Raw genomic sequence first — 17914 nt, 5'->3', positions numbered from 1 at the left:
ACTCACTTTAATTAATACCCCAACCCAACACCCCCCCTATTTTTTCAAAAAACTGTGATACAATGTTATTAAAGCAATGTGTTGTTTGTTACTCACTGTGTTCGTCGTCGTTATTTTGGTACAATACCCCTGCTTTTAATGACCATGGATACCCATTGTGAGCAGTGAGTTATTTGCCTGATGAAAATTTTTCACTGTGATTTTATCGCAGAAATAACAGTGATGTACAATTACACAGTGTAATAAATAGTGCATGAAAAAATATTGAAATGCCTTTTACAGTGCACATTGTAAAATACCTATTTTTGGGGGGTACCCCAGATATCCCTTATCCCTCCTACTCCAAACTCTCATTGTCTCCCTTCCCGTTATCCCAATTTTAACCATTTTTTTTCTTTTTTTATACACCTAAAACCCACCCCTATCATTACATTTTCTTTAATTTATTTCGATATTTGTACTGCTTTTAGGTATCTTATACCCACTCTGTTCTTTCTTGCAATATTTTGTCATCTTTTTAAATTCATTATGTATTATTCCCTGCAATATTATACTGGATAACCATGAAAACATTGGTAAATATCGCATGCAGTAAATATTGCATGAGTTCGCTATAGCATACAGCCCAAAAATAACCCCTATGTTGTTCTCCTCTAAAAAGCAACAGGCACACATATTGTTTGGGTGTAAAAAATCTGGGTGCCTCAGAAAAACATGTTATCCAATAAGTGAATCAATGTGCCGAAACATCTCTTAATTTGCTTGACAAATGATGTGGCACTCAAATAGCATTTCAATGTACATTAATGTGTACATTCTGATGCCATATGTGCAATCTTTATAATATGCAGTGAGATTATTATTAACTTTTTTGTCCCATTTTATTTTTTACTATTTTACTCCTGGCATAGCAGCGGTATGTACCACTGATGTTTCATATGCATTTTCATTACTCAAACTGTCATTGAAATTCTTTATTTCAGGTTTGTTTAAAGCACGCTTTGGGTGTACAGCATGCAGTATTTTGGAAATAATAACTGTTCATACTGCCATAATGAATGTAAACCTATAATAGAGGTAGACTACACAGGTTACCAAATGGAGTAAGTAGTACTTATCTCAAGGTATATTTCTGAATGGAATATTGCCAGCATTGTAACGATCCTTTGGGAGAAGAATGCATACTTATCAATTTAAGCCTGGATGTTAATTACCCACAAATTATTAAACAGTCATTACATCCTAGTCAATAAAGTAATTGAAGCGTATAAGCAATATTTCAATAATAGCATTTATCAATGAATGTTAATGCAGATGCACTTTAATTATTAACAGCAATACCCATCAGATCTGGTTTTAAAACAAGTTATGAAATTGATGCCCTTGTTAATCAATATGTGATATGACTTGCTTAAAAGATCCAACCAGACAAAGATTTGTTTGGCTCTGCTCAAAGGCTTGAGTGCCATATCCGCACCTAGAGCTCACAATGTCTCGTTTAGTTACAGTCCCATGCTTGACACACAATCATACCAAACTGCTGCAAATCATTTTAAATGGACAACATTTATTTAGGAATGAATCAGAAGGAAAGCCATACATTTTTGACGCAAACACGCTTACGACAATTTCACATTTGATAACACAACAGAGGACATTTGTCCCTTACAATGGAGGGGAGAATATGACTTGTAGAATCAATGAAGGTGTGGAGTGGAAACGTGAACCAGGGATGAGGACAGGATGGACTAACAAAGCAAGGTGATGGGAGTGAAGTGATGATATGAGGATGAAGGAGAGAAGGACACGTTTTGGAAGGAGGTTAGTGAGGGTAGTGAGAGAGGAAAGCATGGGTGATGAATTATCACATTTTGCTAAAAAAAACAGGTTTTTCAAAGTTGAGGAGGGCTTTGAGGTTGGATTTAAATAGTGGCAGATTTGGGGAGGTATGAAGAGGGAGAAGAAGAGCGTTCCAGAGTAGATGATCTAGGAGTGGGAGAGAGTAGAAATGAGAGAGGGTGAACAGAACATGGGTAGTGGCAAGGATGTGAGACGCGGATAATCATAGCAATCTAGGAGGAGAAGAGTGAGTGAGATGAGCAGATTGGTAGGATGGGGCAATTGCATGGATAGTTTTGAAGAAGATAAGAGGTTTATACATGGCCCTTTGTTCCTTAGAAAGCCAGCCAATATGTCGACAGTGCAGTATAGGTAGAGGTAAAGGGAGGAAGGTTGAGAAGTGTGCACACATCAAAGCTGATGACTTTATTTAGAGGTGAAAATGCACAGTTAGGGAGTATATAGAGGAGACTGACACATCAGTCAGATCTAGAAAGGAATAGGGATAAGATAGTTGTTCAGCAGTATTTAAAGGAAGAAGATGACAGATTCTTCTGATGTTGAGTCTGGCAGCAGTGGCACATTTAGAAATGAAGCGTGAGAAGTTTGTGGTGGGTTGAATAGGACACCAAGGTTACAGACAGAAGCAGAGTAAGGAAGGTTGTCAGGAGAGAAGAGAAGACGGGGGAGAGGAAGAGATGGCCAGTTTGTCTAGGAAATAGAGAACTTCATTATCAGTGGAGTTGAGCTTGAGTGAGATGCCATCCAGTATTTTATGTTGGAGAGTAATTTTGAAATTTTGGATAGTGGATTGTCATTGATCATTGATTCTCCCATGAGCAAAAAGCTGATGGGAGAATCAATGAGAGGAGATATGTGTGCCCAGAGCTGAGGCATATAGAGTGAAAGGAAGTGGACCAAGGACAGACCCTTGGGGAACTCCAACATTGAGTGGGCTACATGGAAGGCATGGCTGCTCCAGGCCACCTGGAAATGTCTGGAGGCAAGGTGAGAAGTAAACCAAGCCAGGGCCTTGTATCTGATGCCAAAGAGATATCATGAAGAGATCAGGTAAGACTGCTCTTCAGAATCAAAGGCAGCCAAAACGTCAAGAAAAACTAGAATGGATTGCATGACGTGCAGAAGGGATAACGTTGCTGACACTCAGGAGAGCCATCTCAGTAGAATGCAGTCTGGAAGCCAGATTGAAGAGTGTCACTGAGGTTGTGAGCATCAAGGAACTCATTTAGTAAATTGAAAATCACGCGCTCTAGGATTTTTGAATAGTGTGGAAGAAGAGAGACAAGACAAAAGTTGGAAGGACAATTAGGATCAGGACCAGGTTTCATAAGGAAAGGGATAACATTAGCTGACTTGTAGGATGAGGGCACTGTGGCATTTTCAAGAGAAGAGTTGAAGTGGCCATACAGTTCAGGAGCGACACTGGGATATCTCTTTTTACCAATGTGATGGCACAGTGGATCCATGGGAGCAATGGGAGGGTTAACCTTAAGGAGTAATGCAAGAATATCCTCATGGTTGTTAGGGGCAATGGAGGACATAGTAGCAGGAGAGGAGGGTAGGTGTGTTGCAGGAAAGTGAATTTTCAGAAGCAAGATCATTAGCAGAAAGAGTGGAGGAAAAGGAAGAAAGTTTAGGAGGAGAGAGAAACGCGTTAGGGGATTTTTGTATACATGGAACAAATGATAAACCCTCACTTTGCCATTCTGCTCCAGCTGATGTGTGCTGTCACACAGGTATCCTCATCATTGGCCATGATTTAGCAAGTATTGGGGATCATACCTCTATTTAATTCGGAGAGATGAGGCTATTATTTAGTCCTATGCTGGTGACACCCACTGATCATTCGGGTTGATTGTACCACAAATGTATGTATACATGGGTACCGGGATTAACTGATCCCACATCCCTCTGTTGATGGATACCCCCAGGTCAGCAGACATAGCAACAATTAGAACCGAATTCCCACTTGTTTGCAGTCTCCCCATCCCCAACTGCTGATTGGTTCTTGCACATCAGGTGACCAAGGAATCTTTTATTCTTCTACAATGCTCTATGGCATCCACCAGTGAAGGACAAACTCAGAAAAAGAAAAACATTGTTTTGGTCTGTTCAAACCATAAAGGATCCAGGTACCAGCACCATGCTACCCAGTTAGCAGAACCAGTTAAGGCTAAACAATGCTAGGAAATCAGAACCTACTTTGCATCATTAACACAATTACCAAACTCTGACTAACCTCATTAGCATCTCTCCACACCACTCAGATCCCCTCAACTGACATCAGCCGGTTCTGGAGACAGATTATGACAATTCCCTTACATTATTCTCTGCTATGTCCCCAAATGGCAGATGAGCTGTCAAATATGCCCACAACCACATCACTGACACAAGTATCTGATAATCAAGTAGACATGATTAAAAGATGCCCCTTACCCTGTCTTAAACACATTGTACCCCACTACTCACTCCACCATCCTAAGAGACTCACAAACTATTATGGAATGGTAGCAATAATTCTGAAGCACATGCTTTTACCCCTTTACCACCTCCCTCATTCAACTACATGTGTCACCACAAATGCACTACACACATTTCACCTGCTACTGCCCTTATGGTCCATGCAAGTAATTATTCACACCCTCCTGTTCCCTCCTGGAACAGCTTGTCCAAACTCCAAGCACCTCCTTAGATGAAGGACTTCAACATTTCTATTGAGGTTAACACCCTTGCATAATCAAAGCAGTATATTGACATCTGTGAAGGCATCAACTTGTATTCATGTTAAAAGGTACCTTACTTTTCAAAGGGCAATGCCTGGACATAGTCCACAAGCACAAACAGATAGTAGGCATTCTTCACTCCCTCCCAGTCAGATGGTCAGACCATAATTCCATTATTTTTGCATCAATGTATAAGATCACCAAATTCCATACCTCACCCTATAACCTCTCCACAGTTACCGTCCACAGATCCAAACAAAACCTTCTTGCTCCAGAAAGAAACACGATTTCTGATTTTTCAGATCTACAATGAAAGACAGTATCTCCAAACTGAACACCTAGGCACTGTCATTTCTTGTCCCCTCTACCATATCCCCATAGCATAATATAAAGGGTTGGATACTGCACCTCACCCCAGAAGTAACCAACCACTCGTCAGAAACCTAAAGTGCATCTCAAAAGAATAGGCTACAGGTAGGAAACACTGAACAGAAATAGACCCCCGTACTAGATGAGATAACCAAGTATTTTAAGGCAGTCTTTTCAACCGCAAAAAAAAAAAAACATGACATTTCACACAGCACGCAGGAAGCTGTCAGCAGCCCCAGCAAACTGTTCCAAAGAGACTCAAATTTTTTCTCCACAAGCCACAAACCCAACCACATCCTAGGCACAAGAGCAACGAATCCGAGCCTCAATCATTGATGCAAAACTGATAGAAAAACAGCCTCCCCTCATTTCTGGGGTCATCCAAAATCCCAACCAAACTCATGACTTCACCAAAACCTCAGCAGATGAAACCATCATCAAAAAGATTAGACATGGCAAGGGCTGATATGATCCCTGCCCTGCGGCCCTTGCTGCAGCCCACACAGCCATATAATTCACACTCACCACCACCCTCATCAAGACCTCCCTCCAGTTATGCTAGGTAATTCCATCGTTATTAGACTGCTTAGCCACTATATTTGTATGATCATTACTGGACTTCCATCATTGTCAAGAATCATGGAGAGAAGTTGTCACCTCACAACTTCCAGAATAAATAAATTAAAAAAAACATCCTGCCACCAGTAAATCAGATTTATGACCCAAATACAGATCAGATAAGACTGAGGTCTCACTATAGAAAGTACTGCCAATCCCTGCAGATTGAACATCTGTCAGCATGTGTATTACTGGTGTCCCCGCAACCATCAACATTGTACACCACCACACCTTATCTCAAGGCTAAAACAAGAAGCCAGCATCTCCACGATGTCAGGACATTGTCCCGCTTTCTTCCTGTCTGAATGTGTGTCAGGCTGGAGACTTATCTTTGCTGCTAGCTTCTGTTCAATGTGGTGTCAAGCAAAATATCTGCTTTTGCTGTTTCTTTCAAGCATATGACATTAAACCCTGATGGATCCATTCCATTCCAATAATGTACAAAGGCACTCAATGGAAGATGACACACAAATATATAGGACACCAATACCAGTTTAACAATCATATGGGGCCCTTGACTATTTGTTTGGGTAAAACATCCTCAAAGTGAGTGGATCCTAAATGTAAATCCTTCAAACTCTGCTCTCCACCTTATCAGCAAATCACCGCCCTACGCCACCTCCCACTTTATTTGGTGAAATTGTCCTTTCCGAATCTAAGGTATGAAACATCCATTATAGTAGTGAGGAGGCTAATCCAACAACCTCACTATGGCATTGTGTGTAATGTTTCTAGCACCAACCAACTGTAGCTGTAGGTCTTTGTTTATCCGAATACATAGAGTTCATTAACTACAGCATGTCAGATTTAAAAGGGTAAGCAAAACAGCTTATGTTTTTGGTCATGAGATTTGCACACCTATATCATTCGCATTCCATGAGGAACTAAAATAGACAATCTACATTTATTTAGACATCAATATATTTTGCATATTGTAGCCATAATACATGACTTGTCTTCTTTTGAAAGGTTCTGGAGGTTATAGATCATTGGGGTGTAATGGTTAATAGCTGATTCATTTCAGTTAATGGCCATTCTTCAGAGTGTGGAACAACCATGGGTTTCTTGTGTACTAAAGGCCATGGAATGTGCCTCTAGACCGTTTCATCAATGGGTGAAGATAAATTATGACTCCAAGTGTACTGGGCTTCAATGAAATGTGTTAGCTAAATACTTTCCTGTAAGAGCTAAGGCCGAGTATGTTTGTCTTGAATTCCCATAAGATTATTTTTCTTATTTAAAATGCTCTATTTTGAACAATAGCTATTACTATGTTGTATACATTCATTTTGTTGTCTGCTTGTTGTTTATTTCTGAAAAAAGTTTATATAGGTTGAGAAAGACAGAGAGAGAGAGAGAGAGAGAGAGAGAGAGAGAGAGAGAGAGAGACAAATAAATATTCTAAATATCATTTGCATGTGTTGCACAAAGATTTCTTAAACTTACATAGAACTCTCACATGGGTGAGAGGAGTCTCCCTTTCTCAATCAGGCACAGACATGGGACTTCAATAGTGTTCTTCTTAGGCATTTATTATAATTAACATTGAAATTGTAACTGTAGCTGACAGGAAGAGGGTTCAATATGATAGCAGTCTAAACAAATAAATACCAGCTCACTCTGCAAGTGAGCGAAGAGGGTTCAGTGCTTCTTACAGTCGTCCTATGATGCAATTTTATAAGTAAGTGGACTGTTATCATGAAATAAAGCAATAATGCTCCTGTGCGCTGAGAGTGACTTGCATCTATTGGAGTTTTGGATACTTTTTTATAACAGCAACTGGCAATGCAGGGGATCGACTTTTCATTTAATGACATAACCTGACATGCCGCTATAATTGGTATAACATGGAAGTAAATGGTTATGCAATGCTGAAGTGGCATATCTATGGCAGTGCCTCAGCCTATGTTGTTGTTGTTGTGTTTATAGTTTTAAAAGATTAACACATGTTTTAATCATATACTTCAAAACGCTTAGTTTATTACAAATGGTCATACATTTCTTTGGACACAACATTTCAAAACAAACATTACAGGCATTAATTTAGCCAACACAATACAATATAATACCATATACTATATACCCATCATGGCATGCCTTTCTAACACCCAAGAACACATTTTAGACCTATTTGACAAATTACTCCCTTCCCTGCTTCATTATGGTGGACTAATCAAGGGAAAAAATATCCCCCAACATTTTGTGTATCACTTTTAAAATATTCACAAAGCAATGGTCATTGAGATAAAATATCCATACAAGAGTGAATCTCACATGACTTCACTGTTTAAATCCTCTAATCTCCTTGTGAACTTTCCCAACAACATTTTGCTCGGCCCTAGTTTGCATTTCTGCCTTCCATGACATTTTACAGAGCTGACAGTGTATTTCTTACCAAGGGATCCCTCTCATGAAGGGAGCCTAGTAAGTTACGTCAAAAGCACATATAAGTGTAATGATATTTCGGCCCTGAGAATCTTATCACTGAGGACTGTAACTCCTTATATTTCCTCAGATGTGTGGTTGGCTCCCTTTGTAGTTCATACAATGACATTCTCTTTAGATCTTTCCTCATTTTTACAATTTTCATTTTGTTGTATGTCTTCACCAGGCTTTCCATCAAGTTAAGTTTGTCAGAGTCCATTTCAGCAAAAATCAGGTGACAGCACTCCTCAAAATTGTTCAATGCTTTGTCATAATTGTTGCTTAAAGATATATTCAAATCTTCAAATAGCAAACCCGATGATGGAACCAATATTTCCTCATCCTATGTTGTACTATTGGATCTAACCCTTTCATATCATGACCCCATCCATGGCATGTGAAGGCAGCACCCTTGTAAAAATGTGAGTGGTATATAAAATAGTCTTGTATTCTTCAGTACCTGTTTGGTATTTTAAATGTTGTATGTGTATGTATTTTTTTAAAAACCTGAAGCCACTTCCAGTAACATCTCCATGGTTAAAGAGGAACTGATGACATCCGAGTCAAAGATCAAGTGACATCACTTCCTTTTATGGCATCAAGTCGGTGATGTCACGTCTGCCATGTATGGGATTTTGGTGAATCAACATCACTGCTTCTTTCTCTCACATAAATAATCATTTGAACAGGGGAAGTCGTTAGTGGTGGTCTCTTGCCACTTTTAATGTGGTTGCTGGGCATATGACAGAAGTCAGTGGTAGTCTAGCATAGTTTTCCACTAATCTGCGCCTTTTTTGGATCAAGCAACACATGCTACTATGGATATGGATACAGCTGTACTCCAAGAATATCTGATTTAGTTTAAGACCCTAACAAAGCCACTCACATTGCAGGCTCTCTTTGCCTAATACAGGGTTTGTAAGGCAAAGTGCTCTGTGACTAACCATAGTTGTTCAGCAGGTTCCTCTCCCTTTCCCATTTACCGTATACTCCCGTACGTTTTCTCAATTCTGATTTGATTTTCAGACCACAATCACTATACCTGCCCTCATCTGAATATTCATCTGGTAATTGCCCCTCTTGCTCTCTCGTCTGCACCGCCCTCTTTTTCTAGATTCTATTTTCTCTGCTCCTATTCACTTTTCCCCAGGTGTGCCCTGTGTAGTCATCCCTGCCCCATCTCCACCCTTACCTCACTGTGCCTGAGATATACTTGTCTATCGACACAGCCACTCCACTTTCGTGCTCTCTCTCTCTCTCTATCTCTTTTTTTAGTACTGATCCCTTGTGGGATCCCCCAACATTTTCTTCCATTTCCACCACTGCACACCCCTTAATGAAATGGCTGCCAGGGCGCCTAGATTTAGGGGTCAGGCTGAACACACATTCACATAAAACACTTTCACCCATACATTCATCCACCAGGTACACAACTCCATGCATGCATACATACATAAAATCAAACGCAGCATTGACACAAACACCAACATGCACGCATGCATTCATACATACATATACATACTAATTTGATTTATTTAAATACACATATATAAACATTTAATTTAAAATAAAACACTTACCTTACCTCCATGCACCCTTCAAAAGCATCCACACAGCCGACACGTAGATATGTTGCCTGACAGGAGAGGACTCCTCTCCCATCAGTCAGCATGGCCACGCTGAGCAACGTGAACACACTGACTGACAGGAGAGGAGTCCTCTCTTGTCATTCAGCATGTCCACGTTGTCAGCTGAATAACGGTAGGCAGCAGAGCTCACTTCTGAGCCCTGCTGTCTCCCATTATTTTGCTGTTTGCTGCAGAGCCAAATGGCTTCGCAACAAACAGCAAAATCATTGCAGGGGCAGAGAGCAGACAGCACACTCCCCCGTGTGAATAAAGTACATGGGAGACTGAGCTGCCTTCTCCTTAGGAGAGGGGGCCACGAGGCCCCTGGCAAGCGTGAGGCCTGGGGCAGCTTGCCCCCCCCTGCACCCTCCTCGTGACGGCCCTGCAAGCTGCAATGTATTGATTCAGCTACACCCATGTCGTTTGACGAAACCCACGCATGCGAAATGAGCCAGTAGGACCTCAACCTCCTTCAACATGCCTACGCATCTTTGCGCCTGATGCGCCAGCCAATCATATCATGTGCTGTGTCTCTACGTCAATGAATGATCCAATTACACTTTGCGATGTATTGACGCAGGTGTGCCCATGCCATACGACATGCACTCATGAAGAGGTCTCCTATCAGCATGTGCAGAGTCTAGCACGGTCAGTGGAGTGAAGTGGATTGTGGTCTGCAGCGGAGTATCTCTATTGTTTCCATTGACTGTGGGCGTGATTCTGATAAAAACCGACTCGCACCGCAGAACGGGTGCGGAGTCTAGCAGAGTCTGTTGGTTGAAGTGGATCGTGGACTGCAGCGGAGTATCTCTATTGCTTCAATTGACTGTGGCGGTGACTCTGATGAAAACTGACTCGCACCACGGAACGGGCGCAGATTCTAGCAGAGTCTGTGGAGTAAAGTGGATCGTGGTCTGCAGCGGAGTATCTCTATTGTGTCCATTGACTGTGGGTTTGACTCTGATAAAAAAAGTGACTCACACTGTGGAGTGGGCGCGGAGTCTACTAGAGTATGTGGAGTCCGTGGAAGCCTTGGAAGTGTGGGGTTAATGCTGCCAGAAGAGACTCCTGTGACCCAGCTGCAAACGGTTTAATGAGCAGCATCATGCGAGAGAAAAATAAATCAGCCCCATTGCCAAAAACTAGAGCACAGCAGCGATGCAGGAATTAGGAACTTCAGTGGGAAGGAGCGTCATCACACTTGGCTCAAGTAAGTCAACAAACAAATAAACATGCATGTGCGTCACTGGAAGTTGCTGTTGCCTCCACTTGCATAGAGCTCTCTCACAGCAAAGTACTGAGAATGAAAATGCTGTACTGTTCGAATGTTTAAATGAAGGAGAGTTGACAAACTGCGAACATCACACTAAACCGTACAATGAGCAGCATATTAAACATCACACATTGTGTAGTGATAGTATGGTTGGCTGCAGTGAAGTGGGGTGCCAGATATGTGAACATACATATGCAGGGCTCTCGGCAAGTCCTGCAGGCTTAGCACGACAGCTGGGTCCTGTTAATGCAGTCCCCCAGTTACATGTACTCACATGGCGTGATCACAAAGAACACGCAAAGGATGACGATGTTCGTGGGCCACTTGACTCACACAGATTGCATATATATCAGTGTGTGTCCTGTACAGACATACAAGCTGGAAAATGGAGCGCTGAAGGAAATACAAGTACTAAATCTCACTTGAGCCCGAAAGTACCTCTCAATTTACCTGCAAGACCTCTTAGTCTGGAGCCATTCGAAGAAAATTTCAGAACTAACTCAATAGATGAGGATTATGTATTTTGCTCACCTCCGGATCCCAAAGGTGTGATCAACAAAGGATTAAAGGGATCACAAGGCGTAACATCACCAGCGGCATGCAATGAAGGAGATAGACGAAACTCACTTGTAGTCGTTAACAAACTATTATGCGACTTAATGCAAATAAACAAGGTATGCAATTCTAAAAGTAAATCTGAAAAAGGTGGCCACAGCACACAAATTGCAAGTGATAAAGTCTTCTCGCCTGAGAAGACACCAGCAAAAAGGTGGCAGAGTGGACAATTAAAACGAAGAATAATCGAAATCAGCATGTCAACTACCATAAATTGATCCCAGCATATGAACAAACATTTACACAATGACACATTAGAGCTTGAAACAATAATTGAAGACAATCAGGATCAAACAAAAAAACAGAAATGAGAGGTGCTTGACTTCTGAGATGTCTACGACTGACTTGTCGATCATGAAGCGGGCTTACATGAAAATAAGGCGAGCAAAAAGTTATTTTAAATCTAGACATCATGAGAAACACGACGAGTTAGACATGGCACAAGGAGGTACATTTATACAAGAAATACAACCAATAATAATGTCCTCAATGGCCATTACCATTGCACCATTTACAAAATTATATGAGCAACTTAACGATAACATTAAGGACTTGTCAACGCTGGTTTTCCTAATAAATTCTAAAATAATGAATCTTGAAGGTGACAACATTCTCTTCAAGGTGACCCATTACGATCTGAACAAAAGTATTGATGCCTCCTTAAATATATTGTTAGAGCAAAAGAAAAACAGCAACATGGAAAATAAACATTTTGCTGAAATTGCAAAAGAGGCACTGGGCCTCTTTAAAAATATAAAGTCAACATCAAGGCCAGCATGTAATAATGACACCGGGCTCTGCCATTGCAGACTGTCAAACGGGGATCTGACGACTCAAGAGAAGCCCATCAGCGTTAACCACAATGAGCTCAATAAAGAGAATTGCTTCCCAGATGAGCTGAATCACACCATGAATCATGCAAATAGTGGTCTGGAATTTGGCATGAACTCGCAAGGAGCGAGAAAGGAGATGGTGACTTTTGTAAGCAATGAAAGTCCCAACTTAACCCCCAAAGCAAACAACAAAGAAGGGACGCCGAAGAACAACAGTGAAGGAAAGATGAACTCAACTGAGCTCAAATTCTGACAGGACAAAAAAGATGCCCGTGAAACAAGCACAAGCAAAAAAAGACCAAAAATCAAACAACCAAGAAAGCGCAACAAGGAAGTCCCTATGAAACATGAAGACTGTTAATGTAATGGTCAATAGTAACATCAAAAATGGGAAAAACAAAAACATACACTGAGGCGAACATTCAATCTAGGCCTAAAAAAGATATGGTGGGAGAGACAGTATGTATTGACGACCTCTCAATTGACTTAATGGACATGTCGACTCATGAAGACGACATTGAGGATGGAAATCCTCTGTCCAATGGAATCACATGAAGAAAATAGGAAAACTGAGCCTGAAGTAAAAAGTTGTGGAACTAAATCAGTAAAGACAACGAGAACGTGTACCCTAATACAACTGAAAAGACTGGCTGAAACAGAGCCACTGATAACATCCAGCCCAATCTTCATCACCTTAAATGAAAAAATGGGAGCAACTAGCACAAGGACATCAGAATATGGACATGATTAAAAGAGGCAATGAATTAGTAATCTCACAATCCGACACCAAAATAGCTAAAGAAGGAAATTGTGACTCAATTCACAATTCGTTGGTCGATCCTCAGACTCATGCCAATAATTACAACAGTGCTCAAAATATTGCGGGAAGTGCTGTACAAGGGCACGGCCACATGAAAAACAATAAATATGAAGTGAGGAGTAACAACAAACCGCAAGCACCTTATAGGATCAGGCTCCAATGTGTGGAAAGTAGCGACGATTTCATCCTGAATTGGAATAATGTGGTGCAGCTGTTTCATCTTGTGCCTAGCCTTAGGACCATCGTATCATTTTTAAGGCAAAAGACAAATGTTTTTGCCTCACCAAAGATGTGAGAACTGAGGCGACAACAGATAATGTCCCAACACAAACACAGAAGCCGGAGAGCACAAGCAATTCAAGGAACTGTGACAGTCAAAAGAATGTTGTGCAAGAGGTGAACACCTGAAGAAATGTCTGCCCCTCAGATATGGAAGTAGAAATAGCAAAAAAGGCTCAGAAAGGAGAACAAATCAAAATAACCATTGAAGGTGTAAATTGCAATTAAACAAACATCACTGATGGATCTGAAACACAGAAAAATGTGGGAAAGACGCATGGGTGGTATTGGTTGGCTGAGGCCCTAAGCACAAAATCCTGAAATTAATGCGAGGAACATGAGGACCAAACCGTGTTTACCTTTGGGTCATGGAACACCAGTGGTTTCTTGCACCTTTTTCAGAACAATTGGTTAGATGGCTTAGATCTAGCCTGTCTACTGGAAACCTGGTTGACAGAGTGCCCGATTTCGGACGAATTTGAAATTGCAATAAAAACAGCCATAAAAAATCTTACCAATGGCAGGTCTATTAACCCTTGTTAAGAAATAAACCGGATACAGGATTGTTAAATCCAAGAACATATCACCCTACATACAGGTAACAACAGTTACGATGCCCTGGAAATGCAACGCGGAAGGCAGGCTAATGTATGTCATCAATTTACACTGGCACTACTTATCGGCAGGAACAACAAACTTTATAGACCAAGTAACCTCAGTTTTCAATGAGATATATGAAGAAGCCAGTTCAACAGATATAAAAGTCTGCAGAGATCTAAATACCAACTGTGCAAATATACAGCACAGAGGAAAGAATGACACGTGTACTAATCAACAACCAGCGACACAGTGGTGTCTAGAGATTGATTTAAAGAACCTATTTATGCTAAATGGAAACACGGCCAGAGACATACCCGCTGTTCTGTCATGGAGAAGATCTGAGCAAAAATTAATCCTTGACTACATTTTTGTGTCGGAGGGTATACAAAAATGGGTAAAATAATCACACACAATGGAATCATGAAATCACAGTAGAACCAAACAGAGTTAGATTAAAACTCAATGAAGAAGCTGTGAATCACATTGCAACAAAATACTGCAAAGAACAAGAGGAGGTAGAATATTGATACTTTCTAAATCAATTTGTGGAAAAAAGCAAGGGCTAAAACATCAAGCATTTGTCCCAAAACATGAATTTGATCTTGAAATCTTAAAGAGAAAACGGCTGATGCGTAGTGAAATCAGAAATATACCACAAGCAGATATTGCATCCTTTCTACTTGCAAAAAGAACTGCAAAACAAAAGTACCAAAACTGGATTAAAACACATAATGCTGCAAAATGATTCAGAACTAATGATGTCAAGATGAAAGATAAAAATTCATCAGAGTTCTGGAAAATCATCAATAACGAATGTGCACCACAGACTGCCTTACAGACCAATATGGTATCAGAGACGGCATGGATATCATATTACAGCGAATTGCACAGCTTTAAAGGAAAGTGGAAACGTGATTCTGCTCAAGCTTATTCAGTGGGACCTCAAGTTTGAAAAGCATGATATCCTAAGTACCATTAAAAAATTAAGTGAGTCGAGGGCTCCTGGCACAATGGCTTGACAAACAATACAATCAAGAGAAATCCCAAGAGATGGGCTGACATTTGCAATATTCTATTCAAGAGAATTCCCATCAAATTCATAAACCCAAGATCCTGGAAGAGTGCGGTTGTTGTACTGATATTCAAAAAAGGTAACAGAGCCAATCCGAAAGACTATCGCCCGACAGCTCTGTTAGATGTCTTGGGGAAAGTCTATGCAACACTCCTACAACAAAAGCTATTGGAATGGATTGTGTAAAGCAATCACGTTGACATGAGCCAATCAGGCTTTGTGAGGGGTGTTGGTTGCTGCCTGGACCTCCTAATATGAAATCTACTTAAAATGGAGGTGCTAGGAACCAGGAACAAAGTTTATCTAGCATTTATAGACTTTTCACAGGCGTTTGATAGCATCGACCGAGAAAAACTCTGGTCTAGGATGAAAAATTGTGATTGTCCCCCAGTCTGCTAGCCGCCATCAAAGAACTTCACATGAACACCAACATAAAAATTCGACTGGATCAAAATGGCACACTGTCGGCCGCGATTAAAACCTTTCGGGGTGTGAAACAAGGATTCCCTCTGGCATCAATTATATTCAATCCTTTCTCTTCGACATTGGTGATTTAATTGACAGAGTTCCTTCTTTTCCACCTAATATTCACGGCTGTTGTATGCTAATGATTTAATACTTCTAGACGCAACCCCAATTGGGTTACAACGGAAATTGGATGCGGTTGAAGTATACATCAGAAACAATGGCTTACACATTAATAAAAAGAATTGTGAGATACTGTCTCCTCAAAACCTCAAGACAATGAAAAAGAGCAATGGTAAAAACTGTGTATGGTGCTTGGAAAAGGAAATTTTTAACACTGTAACCAACACCAGATACTTAGGCATGAGGATCAGCGAGAACATCAATAATGGTCCATGGACTCAAACTGATAAAAGCAAATACCGGCAGCTCGCATTTCAAGCGGTTATCTTGAATAAAAAAATATGGGAAGTTTTCCTTAAGACCCGTGATCAATTTTTATCAACAAAAAGTAGTACCATCACTAATCTTTGGCTGTTCAAAAGAGCTTTGGTCGTCACTTGAGAACATATTCTGGGTAAAAGTTCTCCAGTTACCCAAAGGCACATCAATGGCGTGTTTACGATACAAACTAAACTTAATATCAATCAATGCACGAATATGTTAGAACTTATTGACACTATTCCGGAAAACAACTATGAAAGAGACTGTCCCACAGGTCCAAATCTTGCATAATCCCGGCAATGGTAATCCAAACAATTTATTATCATTGTGGAATAATCGATGTGAAGAAGTGCTGAAGGAGTACGAAATCGATATGACAACGTTGCATGAAAATACAAACTTGGCAAAAACAAAACTATGCAGATCTGATTGAATTTAAACGGGAGATCAAAGGAGGAGATGCAGACTTATGAAGGATGTGCCCAGTGAAGCAAGGGCCAAAGATCTCTGTACATGAGCTTTTGGTTCAATGTACTTAAAACAAAAGATAGAATAATTACTTGGCCAAAATATGCTGAACTGAATCAAACCTGCTGATTTTGTGCTCACCAAGAAGAAACGTTAAAACATCTCACACTGTTTTGCAGTGTTACAAAACCAATGGACAAGACATTTGGGCCCACTACTCATAAAACAGAAAACACTGAGTGCTGAGAATTGGTGGCAGCTAATGTATGATGGGGCCAATCCGAAACTGACATTTGCCTTGACATTTTTCCTGAAAGACATGAGATCTTTTGGCAGAGAACAGTTGTGATGTAGAATTTTAAGGGCATAACACTTGCATAGTCAATAATAAGGAACATGATGGGATGGAATAATGTGTGAATATTTGTATGTGAATCATAGATGGAAAGATGAAATGTAACATTCTGTTGTTGATTTAAAGGTTTGAATAAACCAATAAAAAAAATATATCACCCCACCCACAATTTTTTTTTTATATTGATCATTGATCATTGCTATCAGTGCTTGTTTGTGAAAGGTTATCCAAGTAACTTCAACAACTTTTGGCATTTTATCCATTTAATCCTTTTTCATTTTTAACCACTTTTCACCTACTCCTCTATTCCCTTGACTTGTGATTTGTTCAGTGTGTCTATTTATGTTCTATTTTTTATTGTATTTTATTTTTTTAACTTTTCCATTTTTTGAGGCATTGTCTTTTTAGTGTTGTCATTTTTATTGTTTTACATATTCCTCCCCCATTGGACGTTCCAACATGTCCAACCAGGATGGTAGCAGCAGTGATAACGATTTCACTTGTGCCCAAAATCCCTCGCCACCGTGAAACAAAGCAACTGGAATGAAGACCATCGCAGGCAGTTTGTGATACTTTCCGGCGAAAGAACACTATTCGAAAAAAGAGGAAGAGGACTTACTATGCACATTGTGCAAACAAACTCTACGACAGTGCCTTTCTAATGTTCTATCACAAAGCCTAGGAACATCAATAATGATAAACCCTCTTGTGTGAGTCCACTGGGATGAAGTGAATGATGCCTATTGGAAATCGGACGAGCAGCACAAAATAAGATTGCATGGGCCTGATGCATTATGTGCATGGCGACCAGCACAACATGCATCACCTGCATCCACCAGAGGAACATCACTGACACTGAATGAAGCCTCAATTTCGGCACCAGTGCCAATTTCACCTCCTGACATTTTACCAACTCCCAACCTCTCAGTGATCAGAGTCTTCTGCGAAAGATGCCTCACATGGGTAGCCATAGTAGATGCACATTTAAGGATTGGGAGAAGTTAATATCTGAACACCAGATTAACTGCCACACTTAATTTTGTTTTTTTTTAAGTGCCATTTATCCCA

This window comes from Ambystoma mexicanum, chromosome 6q (assembly GCF_040938575.1).
Source record: "Ambystoma mexicanum isolate Mex_15411 chromosome 6q, UKY_AmexF1_1, whole genome shotgun sequence".
NCBI lineage: Eukaryota > Metazoa > Chordata > Amphibia > Caudata > Ambystomatidae > Ambystoma > Ambystoma mexicanum.
Note: the sequence above shows the minus strand (reverse complement) of the source record.